We start from the raw sequence: 14,829 nt of genomic DNA on the forward strand, positions 1-14,829 counted from the left end.
CAACCAGGAAGAAGGTCAGTTGGGAGCCGTCGGTGAGGTCAGTAATTCCCCAACGCGTCTGCGCTCCCTGAAGGGGAAGGGGGCGGCGAGCGAAGCAGCGCCATCTTTAAATAAAAAGAAAGAGGGGCGGGAAGTGACTGTAGTGTCTGCCATCAATAGTAAAAAGGCAGACCTCAGTTGGCTTGTTGCAGCCACCCGTCCCTCAGAAGACTCCAAATCCCAGGAGCCCTTGCGCTCATCAGCAGAGCACGTGCCAGGAGTGGACGTGCTCATTGGTTCCCGGTCGGCAGATGACCAAAACAAGGAAGTGGCCTTACTGCCGGCCGAAACAAATAACTTTACAAACTTGCAGGAGCTCGAGAAATGTCTCGCGCCCCTTTACGCTTTCTTCCAGGGACTACAGGAGGTGAAGGAGCGTGTCGAAGAGCTGGGAGCTGCAGCCGAAACGCCGTTGAGGGGATTGCAGGAATACCTTCGGCGGTTAGGCCGTGAAGCCCCGGCCTCGATTGATTTGGCGGTGCAGGTGAGTGAAATCTGCGCCGTATATGATAAGGGGACGCAGTGTGAATCGGCACCGCGTTTAATAAGTTGCGGTTGCCAAAGCGCTGTGTCTCCGACAATCGAATGTGGTACGAATACGGAGTGGTTGGGCAGCGATCCGATAGAACCGGGGCGGCGATATCAGACGCCGCTCCGGGATAACGCGGACCGTAAGAGCCCGACCCGCATGATAAAGGGGTTGCCGTTGGTTACCGGAGAGGCGGGGGAAGTACCAATCGTCCCGGGACAGCTGAATAGTGCTGTTACCTGGAGCGATGCGGTACTAATGACGCCGCCTCCGAGTTTATATAGGACAACGGGCGTGCAAACAGCAAAGAGGCTCTCTCTCTTCCATAGAGAGCCTCACGTTGTGCACAAGCCCCAGAGAAAGCAGGAGATCCCCACACAGAAAGGCGGGTCTCCTAACAGGGAAAAGAAAAGGGCAAAGAGCAGCAAAGCGGCGGTTAACCCCTCCTTGGCGGAGGACAGGGTGGAGCTGACAGAATTCCCGAGGTGCTTTAGGTCTCGGGAAGAGAGGCCACCAGGAGGACGTCGGCGGTGCTACAACTGCCGGCAACCGGGCCATGTGTGGAGGAGTTGTCCCCGGAGGACAGGGGAATGGTGGGATTGCAGATACACCGTTCCCCCAAGGTTCGCTGGGGGATCTAGACAGCAGAACCACGGCCCGGATCTCGCGTCCTCCTGGAGGAAGACGTCCCTCGCGGGAATCAACGCTCCGCCCCACTGGTCGTCGCTAATGGGGAGGGACTGTGACAGACGACCGGCTATGGACTCCGGTCGTCACCCCCAGGCCGCTAGGAGGAGCCCTCCGGACAGCATATTTGTGCCCCGAGTTCCAGCAGGGCCTCATGGACTGTGTAGTGTTTTGACACAGCCCTGCTGGATACCTTGGGGGCCGCCAGGAGACGCTGTAGGGGGGCTAGTGGGCTCTGGCATGCCCTATAACCCGGGAGTGCATCCCAGTCAAGTGACTGGAAGAAGCGATGTGCTCCCGGGATGAAGAAAAGGACTTTGCCCTGACCCGGAAGGAAAACGGACTTGTGGGTTTGGCTTGGAGCCACTTCCGGGTCAGGGGCTATAAAAGGACTATGGGTAAGCCCAGACACTGAGCTGAGCTGGGAGGTAGGGTGGCGACGTGTCTGGGAGTGGAGGATTGTGTTTATTAGAGAAGAGTATTGTGTTTATGTGAGTGTGGAGTGGAGGGTGCTTTGTGCACATTATAATAACAAAATAAAAAGTTATTATTATTATACTTTCACCTGGTCGTCAGAGTGGTACCTGAGGGTTCGAGAGGTGGACACGAGCATCTACCGCTACAATATATATATATATATATATATATATATATATATATATATATATATATATATATATATATATACAGTGGGTACAGAAACCCTTCAATTTTTCACTCCTTGTCATATTGCAGCCATTTGCTAAAATCATTTAAATTAATTTTTTCCCTCATTAATGTTCACACAGCACCCCATATTGACAGACAAAAAAAAAGAATTTTTGAAATTGTTGCAGATTTATTAAAAAAGAAAAACTGAAATATCACATGGTCCTAAGTATTCAGACCCTTTGCTCAGTATTTAGTAGAAGCCCCCTTTTGAGCTAATACAGCCATGAGTCTTCTTGGGAAAGATGCAACAAGTTTTTCACACCTGGATTTGGGGATCCTCTGCCATTCCTCCTTGCAGATCCTTTCCAGTTCTGTCAGCTTGGATGGTAAACGTTGGTTGACAGCCATTTTTAGGTCTCTCCAGAGATGCTCAATTGAGTTTAAGTCAGGGCTCTGGCTGGGCCATTCAAGAACAGTCACAGAGTTGTTGTGAAGCCACTCCTTCGTTATTTTAGCTGTGTGCTTAGGGTCATTGTCTTGTTGGAAGGTAAACCTTCGGCCCAGTCTGAGGTCCTTAGCACTCTGGAGAAGGTTTTTGTACAGGATATCCCTGTACTTGGCCGCATTCATCTTTCCCTCGATTGCAACCAGTCGTCCTGTCCCTGCAGCTGAAAAACACCCCCACAGCATGATGCTGTCACCGCCATGCTTCACTGTGGGGACTGTATTGGACAAGTGATGACCAGTGCCTGGTTGTCTCCACACATACCGCTTAGAATTAAGGCCAACTCCCGCTTGGAGTTTGCTAAAAGACACCTGAAGGACTCTGAGATGGTGAGAAATAAGATTCTCTGGTCTGATGAGACCTAGATAGAACTTTTTGGCCTTAATTCTAAGCGGTATGTGTGGAGACAACCACTTGCTTAGAGGCCATGGTTAATTGCAAAATTAAAGCAAAAACACACGAATTTGAGCACAAAATGTTCACAGTGAATGAACGTACGTCTGACCGAGAACGATGAACAGGGAGAGACTGAACACGTTTGTCATCTTTGTTAGACCCTGTATACGCAAACAACAGAAAATGGGAAACAGAGAATGGAAAATCATTAGCTCACACGAACCGGAAGGGAAACTGGTCGCCAGTGTTTTTGTTCGCCACCAGAGCATGTGGTCGTGAACAGATATGAAATTTTGGCAAGCTTTTTGATTGTAACCTGACTTGCACGTGTTTGGAAACATTCATTACCAGAGGTTCTACTGTATATATATATATATATATATATATATATATATATATATATATATCTGTGGTGGGTTGGCACCCTGCCCGGGATTGGTTCCTGCCTTGTGCCCTGTGTTGGCTCCAGCAGACCCCCGTGACCCTGTGTTCGGATTCAGCGGGTTGGACAATGGATGGATGGATATATATATATATATATATATATATATATATATATATATATATATATATATATATATATATATATATATATATAGTGATTGGCGGCCATGGCCACTGCTCGGCCAGGATGTCAACCTCCCCTGGGACAGTAGAGGGCAGTCCCCCTGGGCGGCTGTGGCACCACGGATTCCCACCAGGCATGTCGGGAGCTGGAGCTTGGTGAAGCCCTGTTGGGTTCTGTGGGGGCTGCCAGGGGGAGCTGTAGAGCCCTATAGAGGACCTCCAGTGCACCTGGGAGTGACTCCAGGTAATACTGATGAACCTCCTGGAACACTCCCAGGACCTGAATAAGAGGAGCTGCCTCACTCCATTGAGTGGCCAGAGTCGGGAGGAAGAAGACAAAGCCTGAGGAGGAGTGGCAGCGGATGGACTGGCGGCAAGAAGGGACTGTTTATTGGTATTGGTATTGGTGATTTTGCACTTTAAACTGTAAATAAACTGGGTGTTGTGTTGAACCTCGGTTCTGCCTGTGTGTGTTCTGAATTTACTGGTGTGACCACAAAGGGGTGCCAGTGAGCCCCAGACCCAAGACACAGCAACCTTCAACGTATTTTTATAATTAAATAAAGGATTATTTATTCCACAAAAGCACCTCTTCACAATCCACACTCCAGTTATTAGCCACAATTATAAACAATCACAAAAATACCCAATAATTCTTCCTCCTTTCATCCTTCTGTTGAGTGTTGCCCGCTGTCTCCTGACTCTAACTCTTTGATGTAAGGAAGTGAGTTCCCTGAAAATACTTCTGGTGCTATGCTGTGTCTCCCTGGAAGCACTTCTGGACCATAGAATAAGTAGGGAGGTCTTCCCCGACAGCAACCCAGGGACCATCCAGAGCACCCCAGTTGGTGTCCCAGCTGGGTTACCATATGAGGACCACTGCCACCTAGCATTTGGGGGTTGGAACAGTTCCAGATCTTCAACTCTTATCAGTTCGTCCATTAACTCATTTCGGCCGGGTACAAGTTTGTTTCCTCGTCCTACTGACCAATTTGCTTGTGTCATCACGCTGATCCCCCATCCCAGTCACGATTCCACTCTCCTACACTGTTATGACCATTTTTCTGCCTTCTGATAACGATTTAGGTCTTGTGTTTCTTGGATCTTATTATGTGTACCCTTCACGTTCTGTTCTTTTACTGTGATCTACTTACACCCCGATCTTTGTTTTTTAATTATTGTCTTCTCGGTTGTGACCCTTAAACTTCTCTGTACCATCATCTGATTCCATTCTTTTTTTCCAAAGTGCTGTCACCTAGTGCTAGCCGGAGAGTGTGAATGAGTGTGTGGTTGCAACCCTAATCCAAGGTTCCTTCCTGCCTTGAGCTCAATGAAGCCAGAGTCCCAAAGCCCTGCACTGGACACAGTGGGTTTGAAAATGAAAAGATTCTACCTGTCTTGTTCTCAGTTTAACAACAACCTCCCCGCCGTCCCACAAAGATTTCCATAAAGGCCCCCACAGTTGTGTGTGTGTGTTTTTAACTGCCTTGTAGTGCCCTGATTACATTATATTATCTTTATCTGAGTCTGGAATTTTCCACCAGTGATGGAGCACAGAGTTTTCAACCAATATTTATCTTTAATTTTCCAACAATCAGAATAACCTTTACTATAGAATTAAAAAAACAATAATAAAAAAACACAACATGAACAATGTTCCCTCTGTTTAAAAATAATTGATTGCACTTCTAGCCTTTTAAAGACCCACCATTATCATTAATTTAGGAAAATGTTGAACAGCTTCCAGTGTGTGTCTGAAAACATTTACATTTTTAATAAAAACAGACTAGATAAGATCAGGAAAATATCACATAAAAATAAGGAAAATTATTTTATTTTCACAAAATGTTGTATTTCTATGGATGTTTTAGTAGCCCAGTGGTTATTAATGCTGCTTCACAGATGCAGAGGCCTGGGGTCAAATCATACATGGTGTGCATTTTGTACGTTCTTCCCACATTTGTGTGTTTCTCCGGGTGCTCAGGTTTTCCTCCCACATCCCCAAAGACATAAAGGTTAAGCAAACTGGTGATCCCATACTGGGTGTGTGAGAGAATACATGTGCGGGTGGGCCTTGACATGAACTACCACCCTGTCCAAGTCTGTTTGCACCATGAACTTGGTGCTCCTGGAATAGACTCCATTCTCCTGAATGAAATTGAGCAGGTTTGAGAACGTTGAGTTGAATGCTTTATTATTATGTTGGATTGGACTAATAATTAATTAATAACAGCCACTATTAATAAATTAATAATTCATTAATAATTAATAATAGGTGGGGCACTGGGCAGCATGGTGGGAGCTGAGTGAGAGAGAGCTCAGCTGACATCAGCAGGAAGTTGTCCACTAGCAGCATTCAGTAACTCCAATTCCTCAACCCAACATGGAGCGGCCTCCTTTAGCTCAGACTGATAAGAATCTCCTTCTGAGGGTCATTGTAATCCAGACAATGCTAGTCTACGACTGACCACTGGCTGTTACCACACTGTAAATCTGCAAAGTGAGATGGCTTGTGTTGTGCATGAGTCCACCACAAAACATTTGGCGTAGTCGGCAGCATTTGTCCTCTGGAGGGGTAAAGTGTGGATGTGGAGATTGTTATGATTCCCAAGCACAAAGTCCCACAACTTCTAAAACCGCCGACTAGAGGGGGATCTTCTTCTTCTTCTTTTGGCTGGTCCTGTTGGGGTTGCCACAGTGGATCATCTTCTTCCATATCTTTCTGTCCCCGTCCTTGTTCTGTCACACCCATCACCTGCATGTCCTCTCTCACCACATCCATAAACCTTCTCTTAGGCCTTCCTCTTCTCCTCTTACCTGACAGCTCTATCCTTAGCATCCTTCTCCCAATATACTGAGCATCTCTCCTCTGCACATTTCCAAACCAACACAATCTCTCCTCTCTGACTTTGTCTCCCAACCGTCCAACTTGAGCTGACCTCATTTCTAATCCTGTCCATCCTCGTCACACACAATGCAAATGTTAGCATCTTTAACTCTGCCACCTATTGCTCTGTCTCCTGCTTTCTGGTCAGTGCCACCGTCTCCAACAAATATAACATAGCTGGTCTCACTACTGTCCTGTAGACCTTCCCTTTCACTCTTGCTGATACCCGTCTGTCACAAATCACTCCTGATACTTTTCTCCACCCATTCCTCCCTGCCTGCACTCTCTTCTTCACCTCTCTTCCAAAATCCCCATTACTCTGTGCTGTTGATCCCAAGTATTTAAACTCATCCACCTTCGCCAACTCTACTCCTTGCATCCTCGCCATTCCACTGACCTCCCTCTCATTCACACACATGTATTCTGTCTTGTTCTTACTGACCTTCATTCCTCTCCTCTCTAGAGCAGATCTCCACCTCTCCAGGGTCTCCTTAACCTGCTCCTTACTATCAGCAAACATCATAGCCCACGGGGACTCCTGTCTAATCTCGTCTGTCAACCTGTCCATCAGCACTGCAAATAAGAAAGGAGGACAAACATAGGATCGTTATAAAATTAAAAGATTTATTTTTTATTAAAATATTCTAAACAAAATCTAAACTCTGTTGAGCAATGGCAAAAAGGAGTTACCTGAAAAACACAAAGCAAACGAAAACAGAATCCTGAAAGTGAAGTCAAAAACAGCGCATGAAGACAGAAATCCAATAAATCAGCAAAACACAGAAAAATCACAAGCACACTCACCATCTCCCAAGCACATCTGAATGAACCACATGAGACTGTGGGTTGCACCCACTGATATCGAGCGGAGGGCAGTCCCTTATACTGATGGGTGGGTGGTTCTGGTTCATGGGAAACCATCCACAAAGCACAGACAACATAACATTAGATACATAAATACAAACTAAATCATCAACAATCTTATATATAAACGTCTACGTGTTGAAGTGTGTGTGTCTGTCTGTCCAGGCCGGAAGTGAGAGGTGGAGTTGGGGTAAGGGCTCCACTTCCAAGGATACACAAGTGAAGTCAGCATGTTGGCAAAACGAAACCTCCAAAGAAAGAAAGAGTCACTTAGCCACTAATACACAAGCGATGTGAGCACGACAGCAAAACGAAACATCCGAAGGAAGACAGTCACTCGCTTATCGGCTAATTCAGAACAAGGTGAGCACATCAGCAAAACGAAACCTCCGAAGAAAGACAAAGTCGCTTAGCCGCTAATACACAAGCAATGCAAGCACGACAGCAAAACGAAACATCCGAAGAAAGACAGTCACTCACTTATCGGCTAATTCAGAACAAGGTGAGCACATCGGCAAAATGAAACCTCTGAAGAAAGACAAAGTCGCTTAGCCGCTAATACACAAGCAATGCAAGCACGACAGCAAAACGAAACATCCGAAGAAAGACAGTCACTCACTTATCGGCTAATTCAGAACGAGGTGAGCACATCGGCAAAACGAAACCTCCGAAGAAAGACAAAGTCACTTAGCCACTAATACACAAGCGATGCGAGCACGACAGCAAAACGAAACATCCGAAGAAAGAGACAGTTGCTTAGTCGCTGATACACATGCGAAGCGAGCACGTCGGCAAAACAAAACCTCCAATGAAAGACAGTCACTCGTTTATCGGCTAATACAGAAGCAAGGTGAGCACATCGGCAAAACGAAACCTCCGAAGAAAGAGACAGTCTCTTAGCTACTAATACACAAGCAATGCAAGCACGACAGCAAAATGAAACATCCGAAAAAAGACAGTCACTCACTTATCAGCTAATTCAGAACGAGGTGAGCACATCGGAAAAACGGAACCTCCGAAGAAAGACAAAGTCACTTAGCCATTAATACACAAGCGATGCGAGCACGACAGCAAAACGAAACATCCGAAAAAAGACAGTCACGCACTTATCGGCTAATTCAGAACGAGGTGAGCACATCGGCAAAACAAAACCTCCGAAGAAAGAGAAAGTCGCTTAGCCGCTAATACACAAGCAATGCAAGCACGACAGCAAAACGAAACATCCAAAGGAAGACAGTCACTCACTTATCGGCTAATTCAGAACGAGGTGAGCACATCGGCAAAACGAAACCTCCGAAGAAAGACAAAGTCACTTAGCCAGTAATACACAAGCGATGCGAGCACGACAGCAAAACGAAACATCCGAAGGAAGACAGTCACTCGCTTATCGGCTAATTCAGAACGAGGTGAGCACATCGGCAAAACGAAACCTCCGAAGAAAGACAAAGTCGCTTAGCCGCTAATACACAAGCAATGCAAGCACGACAGCAAAACGAAACATCCAAAGGAAGACAGTCACTCGCTTATCGGCTAATTCAGAATGAGGTGAGCACATCGGCAAAACGAAACCTCCAAAGAAAGACAAAGTCACTTAGCCATTAATACACAAGCGATGCGAGCACGACAGCAAAACGAAACATTCAAAGGAAGACAGTCACTCGCTTATCAGCTAATTCAGAACGAGGTGAGCACATCGGTAAAACGAAACCTCCGAAGAAAGACAAAGTTGCTTATCCGCTAATACACAAGCAATGCAAGCACGACAGCAAAATGAAACATCCGAAAAAAGACAGTCACGCGCTTATCGGCTAATTCAGAACGAGGTGAGCACATCGGCAAAACGAAACCTCCGAAGAAAGACAAAGTCACTTAGCCACTAATACACAAGCGATGCGAGCACGACAGCAAAACGAAACATCCGAAGAAAGAGACAGTTGCTTAGTCGCTGATACACATGCGAAGCGAGCACGTCGGCAAAACAAAACCTCCAATGAAAGACAGTCACTCGCTTATCGGCTAATACAGAAGTGAGGTGAGCACATCGGCAAAACGAAACCTCCGAAGAAAGAGACAGTCTCTTAGCTACTAATACACAAGCAATGCAAGCACGACAGCAAAATGAAACATCCGAAAAAAGACAGTCACTCACTTATCAGCTAATTCAGAACGAGGTGAGCACATCGGAAAAACGGAACCTCCGAAGAAAGACAAAGTCACTTAGCCATTAATACACAAGCGATGCGAGCACGACAGCAAAACGAAACATCCGAAAAAAGACAGTCACGCACTTATCGGCTAATTCAGAACGAGGTGAGCACATCGGCAAAACAAAACCTCCGAAGAAAGAGAAAGTCGCTTAGCCGCTAATACACAAGCAATGCAAGCACGACAGCAAAATGAAACATCCAAAGGAAGACAGTCACTCACTTATCGGCTAATTCAGAACGAGGTGAGCACATCGGCAAAACGAAACCTCCGAAGAAAGACAAAGTCACTTAGCCAGTAATACACAAGCGATGCGAGCACGACAGCAAAACGAAACATCCGAAGGAAGACAGTCACTCGCTTATCGGCTAATTCAGAACGAGGTGAGCACATCGGCAAAACGAAACCTCCGAAGAAAGACAAAGTCGCTTAGCCGCTAATACACAAGCAATGCAAGCACGACAGCAAAACGAAACATCCAAAGGAAGACAGTCACTCGCTTATCGGCTAATTCAGAATGAGGTGAGCACATCGGCAAAACGAAACCTCCAAAGAAAGACAAAGTCACTTAGCCATTAATACACAAGCGATGCGAGCACGACAGCAAAACGAAACATTCAAAGGAAGACAGTCACTCGCTTATCAGCTAATTCAGAACGAGGTGAGCACATCGGTAAAACGAAACCTCCGAAGAAAGACAAAGTTGCTTATCCGCTAATACACAAGCAATGCAAGCACGACAGCAAAACGAAACATCCGAAGAAAGAGACAGTTGCTTAGTCGCTGATACACATGCGAAGCGAGCACGTCGGCAAAACAAAACCTCCAATGAAAGACAGTCACTCGCTTATCGGCTAATACAGAAGTGAGGTGAGCACATCGGCAAAACAAAACCTCCGAAGAAAGACAAAGTCACTTAGCCAGTAATACACAAGCGATGCGAGCACGACAGCAAAACGAAACATCCAAAGAAAGAGACAGTCGCTTAGCCACTAATACACAAGTGAAGCAAGCACGTCGGCAAAACAAAACCTCCAATGAAAGACAGTCACTTGCTTATCGGCTAATACAGAAGCGAGGTGAGCACATCGGCAGCACGAAACCTCTGAAGAAAGAGACAGTCTCTTAGTTACTAATACACAAGCGAAGCGAGCATGTTGGCAAATCGAAACCTCTGAAGAAAGAGACAGTTGCTTAGCCACTAATACACAAGAGAGACGAGCATGTTGGCAAAATGAAACCTCCGAAGAAAGAGACAGTCGCTTAGCCACATATACACAAGTGAAGCGAGCACGTCGGCAAAACGAAACTTCCGAAGTAAGAAAGTCACTCACTTATCATCTAATACAGAAGCAAGATGAGCACATTGGCAAAACGAAACCTCTGAAGAAAGAGACAGTCGCTTAGCCACTAATACACAAGCAAATCGAACACATCAGCAAAACAAATCCTCCTAGGATAGAGAGATGCCCAGAGTAGTTCCTTTCAATTACCTGACATCTCTACATCTCAGTTTTTTTTCTGACCATTTCAATAGTTTCTAGGACCCCATGCTTTTTACAGCATGGGCTTACACAGCTAGTATATTGTAATAAACAAAAGATTTAAAAATGAACAAAAAGGACATTAAATAGAAATTTGAATCCCAGCCATGGGAGGAACCCTAACTGAAATACAACAGAGGTGCTGTGTAGTAAACTGAGGGCTGAGTGAGAGAGAGAGCCCAGCTGACATCAGCAGATTGCTTTCTACTCCCAGAATTCAGAAACATTCTTTTCTCAGCCCAAGGTCGAGGAGCCTCCTTTAGTTCAGGCTGATAAGAAATTGCTTCTGAGGACCAGCCAGATGATGCTAGTTTGTAGCAGGCCCCAAGTGTTAGTTACCACAGTGAAAATCTGCAAAGTGAAATGGCTTGTGGTGTGTGGGAGTCCATGATAAAACACTTGGTGTAGACGGCAGGCTTCAAACAGCGGTGGAGTGGAGGTGGAGGTTCTTTGCAGTAAGGTGAGCGAATGAGACAGAGCTCAGCTGAAATCACCAAGAAGCACTCTGCTCATGGTATTCAAAAACACTAATTGGTTGGTTTAGTTTGCCATTGTCAAGGGAAAAATGAATTCAAAAAGCTTATCAAGAAATCCTACGGGATAATGTCAAGCTCAGTATAAGATGGGTGATGCAGTATGACAATAATTCTGAACATCAAATTAAATCTATGACAGAATGGCTTCAAAAGGAGAAGATAAACGGTCAGTCAGAGCTCAGATCTGAACCCAGTAGGAATGACCTCAAGAGAGCCGTTCACATCGGACATCCTAAGATCATGGCTGAGCTGAAGCAGTTCTGTTAGTTAAGAATGACTGTACTGAACAATGTACAGGCCTGCTTCACTTGTAAGAGGTTATTGATGTCAAAGGAGGTTTGGCCAGCCATTATATCCAAGGTTTCACTTACCTTTGACGTGAAAGATTATAACTTTTTTGTGTGTTATTAGCATATGTTTGTCTATACTTGTGACTCAGATGAAGATCAGATCAATTAATGCAAAAATCCAGGAAACTGTAATGGGTTGACATACATCTTCTTGCCACTGCAGTACTGCAGCTGTCACAAAAGCAAAAGCCATTGCTGTCCATGTAAATTGGACACCGATAGCCGCTCACACTTGTAGATATTCAATATTTTCATTTCTGCTACATGCCTGCAACTATTAACTCCATTAAAAAATATTTTTAACACCGTAAAGGCAGAACATAATCTTATGCTGGCCTCCATTATAGCTACTTACCTCCACGAACATCTGGACTGTAGAGGCCTAAAATTAAATTGTGAGCTCAGGAACCCTAATGCAGTGAACAAGGGAAAAGTCATCAAAGTGAGGGTGTGGTGCAGCTATAGAATATTTCATTAAGGACGCGTGCATTCAGTCAAAAGCACATATGAGATACTGGGAAATTTTGCACAAACAGTAAAACTCTTCATCAATTAATCACATCCAGTGGAGCAGATCTGTGTCTGCCATATTCCATTGGCAGCTCAATACGTGATGTGCACCTGCAGATCCTTCTGGATTCACTTGGTTGCCATTGTGTGGTAGGATGGGGAACAGCCAACATGACATGTGCAACTGTGACAGGGTACTGAAATTGTAAAAATGTGTTTCTTTTTATTTAAATAAAAGAGTGCCAAAGGCTTATGTTTTAGAATAGAGCTGTGTGATCACTAGCCATGCAGGCCTGTCAGCCATAGCTGTCAATTTTAAGTATTTGGTCTTTTGGGACTTAAAATGAAATGAAAATCTGTGAAGTATAAAAGGAATAGAATACCTCTGGCCTTCGTCCATGTGCTAAATTTCTTAAACCGGTCAAAGAGTGGTGGCAGGCAAAGCTGTAGGCACAGAAAGGGGTGCCAGGTCATCACAGGACACACTCACTCCAACTATGCCAATTTAGACTTATCACTTAACCTAATGTGTAGTGTATCAGGCTATGAAGGTATTCACAAGATGTAATTATTTTGGGGTGTGCCAAAGTACCACCTGCAGTACAGTCCTATACCACAGTGCAAATTCCACACTTGGAATCAATTGCAGACCTTCTACCTGCTTAATAGTTAATGAAATAAGGAGAGGACTAATTCAGCCTGGCTATGGAACAGCTTGTTAGTCAAATGTCCAAATACTTTTGAGCCCCTGGAAATGGGAGTGCTATCCAGAAAAATGGTTGTCATTCTTAAAAGGCTCATGCAACATTTTTGGTAAACCTCTGAAATTAAAGCTGAAAGTCCATACTTCAACTACATAATGATTGCTTAATTTCAGATCCATTGCAGTTATATACAGTGCAAAATATATGAAAACTGCATCAACTGTCCAAATACTTGTGTATCTATCTATCTATCTATCTATCTATCTATCTATCTATCTATCTATCTATCTATCTATCTATCTATCTATCTATCTATCTATCTATCTATCTATCTATCTATCTATCTATCTATCTATCTATCTATCTATCTATCTATCTGACTAATCCTGCCTACTATACTAAAATTAATATCTATCCTGCCTACTATACTACAATTTCTATCTATCTATCTATCTATCTATCTATCTATCTATCTATCTATCTATCTATCTATCTATCTATCTATCTATCTATCTATCTATCTATCTATCTATCTATCTAAAATTTCCATCCATCCATCCGTCCGTCTGTCTATCTAACTAGCTAGCTAATCCTGTCAACTACACTAAAATACCTATTGATCTGAATCAAGGGGAGATAATAATAATACTTTGTCATTTTCATTGGAGTATTTTACTAACTATATATAAAGTTTTTCAAATCTATTAATTTCACACAGCACCTTGATGTCTCTTTATTCATTTCTATTTTATTGTCCAGATCTTGTTTGGTTTGTGCAGTGCTTTGTGATTAAATGAAGTAATGCAAAGTTATACAAAGCTTTGTTATGTTAACATTTCACAGAATAATCCATATTGTTTGCTCCTATTACTTCGCCACATGGTACAAGAGATGCAAATCATTCTCTTAGCAGACTTTGAAGCTTTTTATTTGCTCTTTTCTTTTTTTGGATAAACTGCTGCAGTGCCCACTGCCCAGCCTGTCTCCATGCGAGTGCCACATTTGGAACGGCCACATGGTCTCTGTAAACACCTTCTTCCTGTGCGGCCTCAATTCTGTATTGAATAGCCGGGCCATTTTTAGCCAAGTGATTATAAGACGTTTGTGACCAAAGCTGATGCATATCCGTTTCCTGCAGCGGTATTTTTAAATATGTGAGGTAAGGTTTTTATTTTTTTATTTAATTATTTTTTTATGTTTTCCTCTTCTGAGAAGAGACTAAGGCAGAATCAAGTTTAAACATATCAAAGGCTGAAAGCTGGAAGTCCCCAGTGCTCTAAAACATACCAAGTAATCACACACTGAGGAACAGAGAGAGAGCGAGAGCGCAAGGTCTTTATTCTTTTGAAGATAAATAACGTTTTGAAGTGAATGAGTAAATCTTCTGTGTCGAGTGTCATGCTGAATTTCCTGGTATACTGAACATCAGCACCTACAGCGTCTTTATTTTGTCTTTTGCTAGAGCGCTAATGAACCCTTTTTTTATTTCTTTTTTTCCCCACATTTAATTTAAATCAGAGGTATTCATTCAAAGTAATTAAAATAGGATCCAAAATTCTGGTAGCAGAATCAGTCACAGAGGTTGAACATTCTTCCGAATTTTAGTAAAGAGATGGGTCTTAAAGGAATGAGGTGGAATAGTAACATGCAGTAATGGTGCTAACCCCCCTGGTGTGAAGTGATGGAGTCCGTTGTGATTTTAGTGCCTTAAAGGGAGCACTTGGGCCAAGGACATCGGCCACCTCCTCATAAAATCAGTGCCACAAGACAATCATGTGTCATTTAAGCTTCTTGCTGTTCAGAGATCTCCTCCAATTTTGGGTTTTAGGAAGAGCCGATTCTTATTTTGTACTCA

Source organism: Erpetoichthys calabaricus, chromosome 12 (genome assembly GCF_900747795.2).
Source record: "Erpetoichthys calabaricus chromosome 12, fErpCal1.3, whole genome shotgun sequence".
In the NCBI taxonomy this organism is placed as follows: domain Eukaryota; kingdom Metazoa; phylum Chordata; class Cladistia; order Polypteriformes; family Polypteridae; genus Erpetoichthys; species Erpetoichthys calabaricus.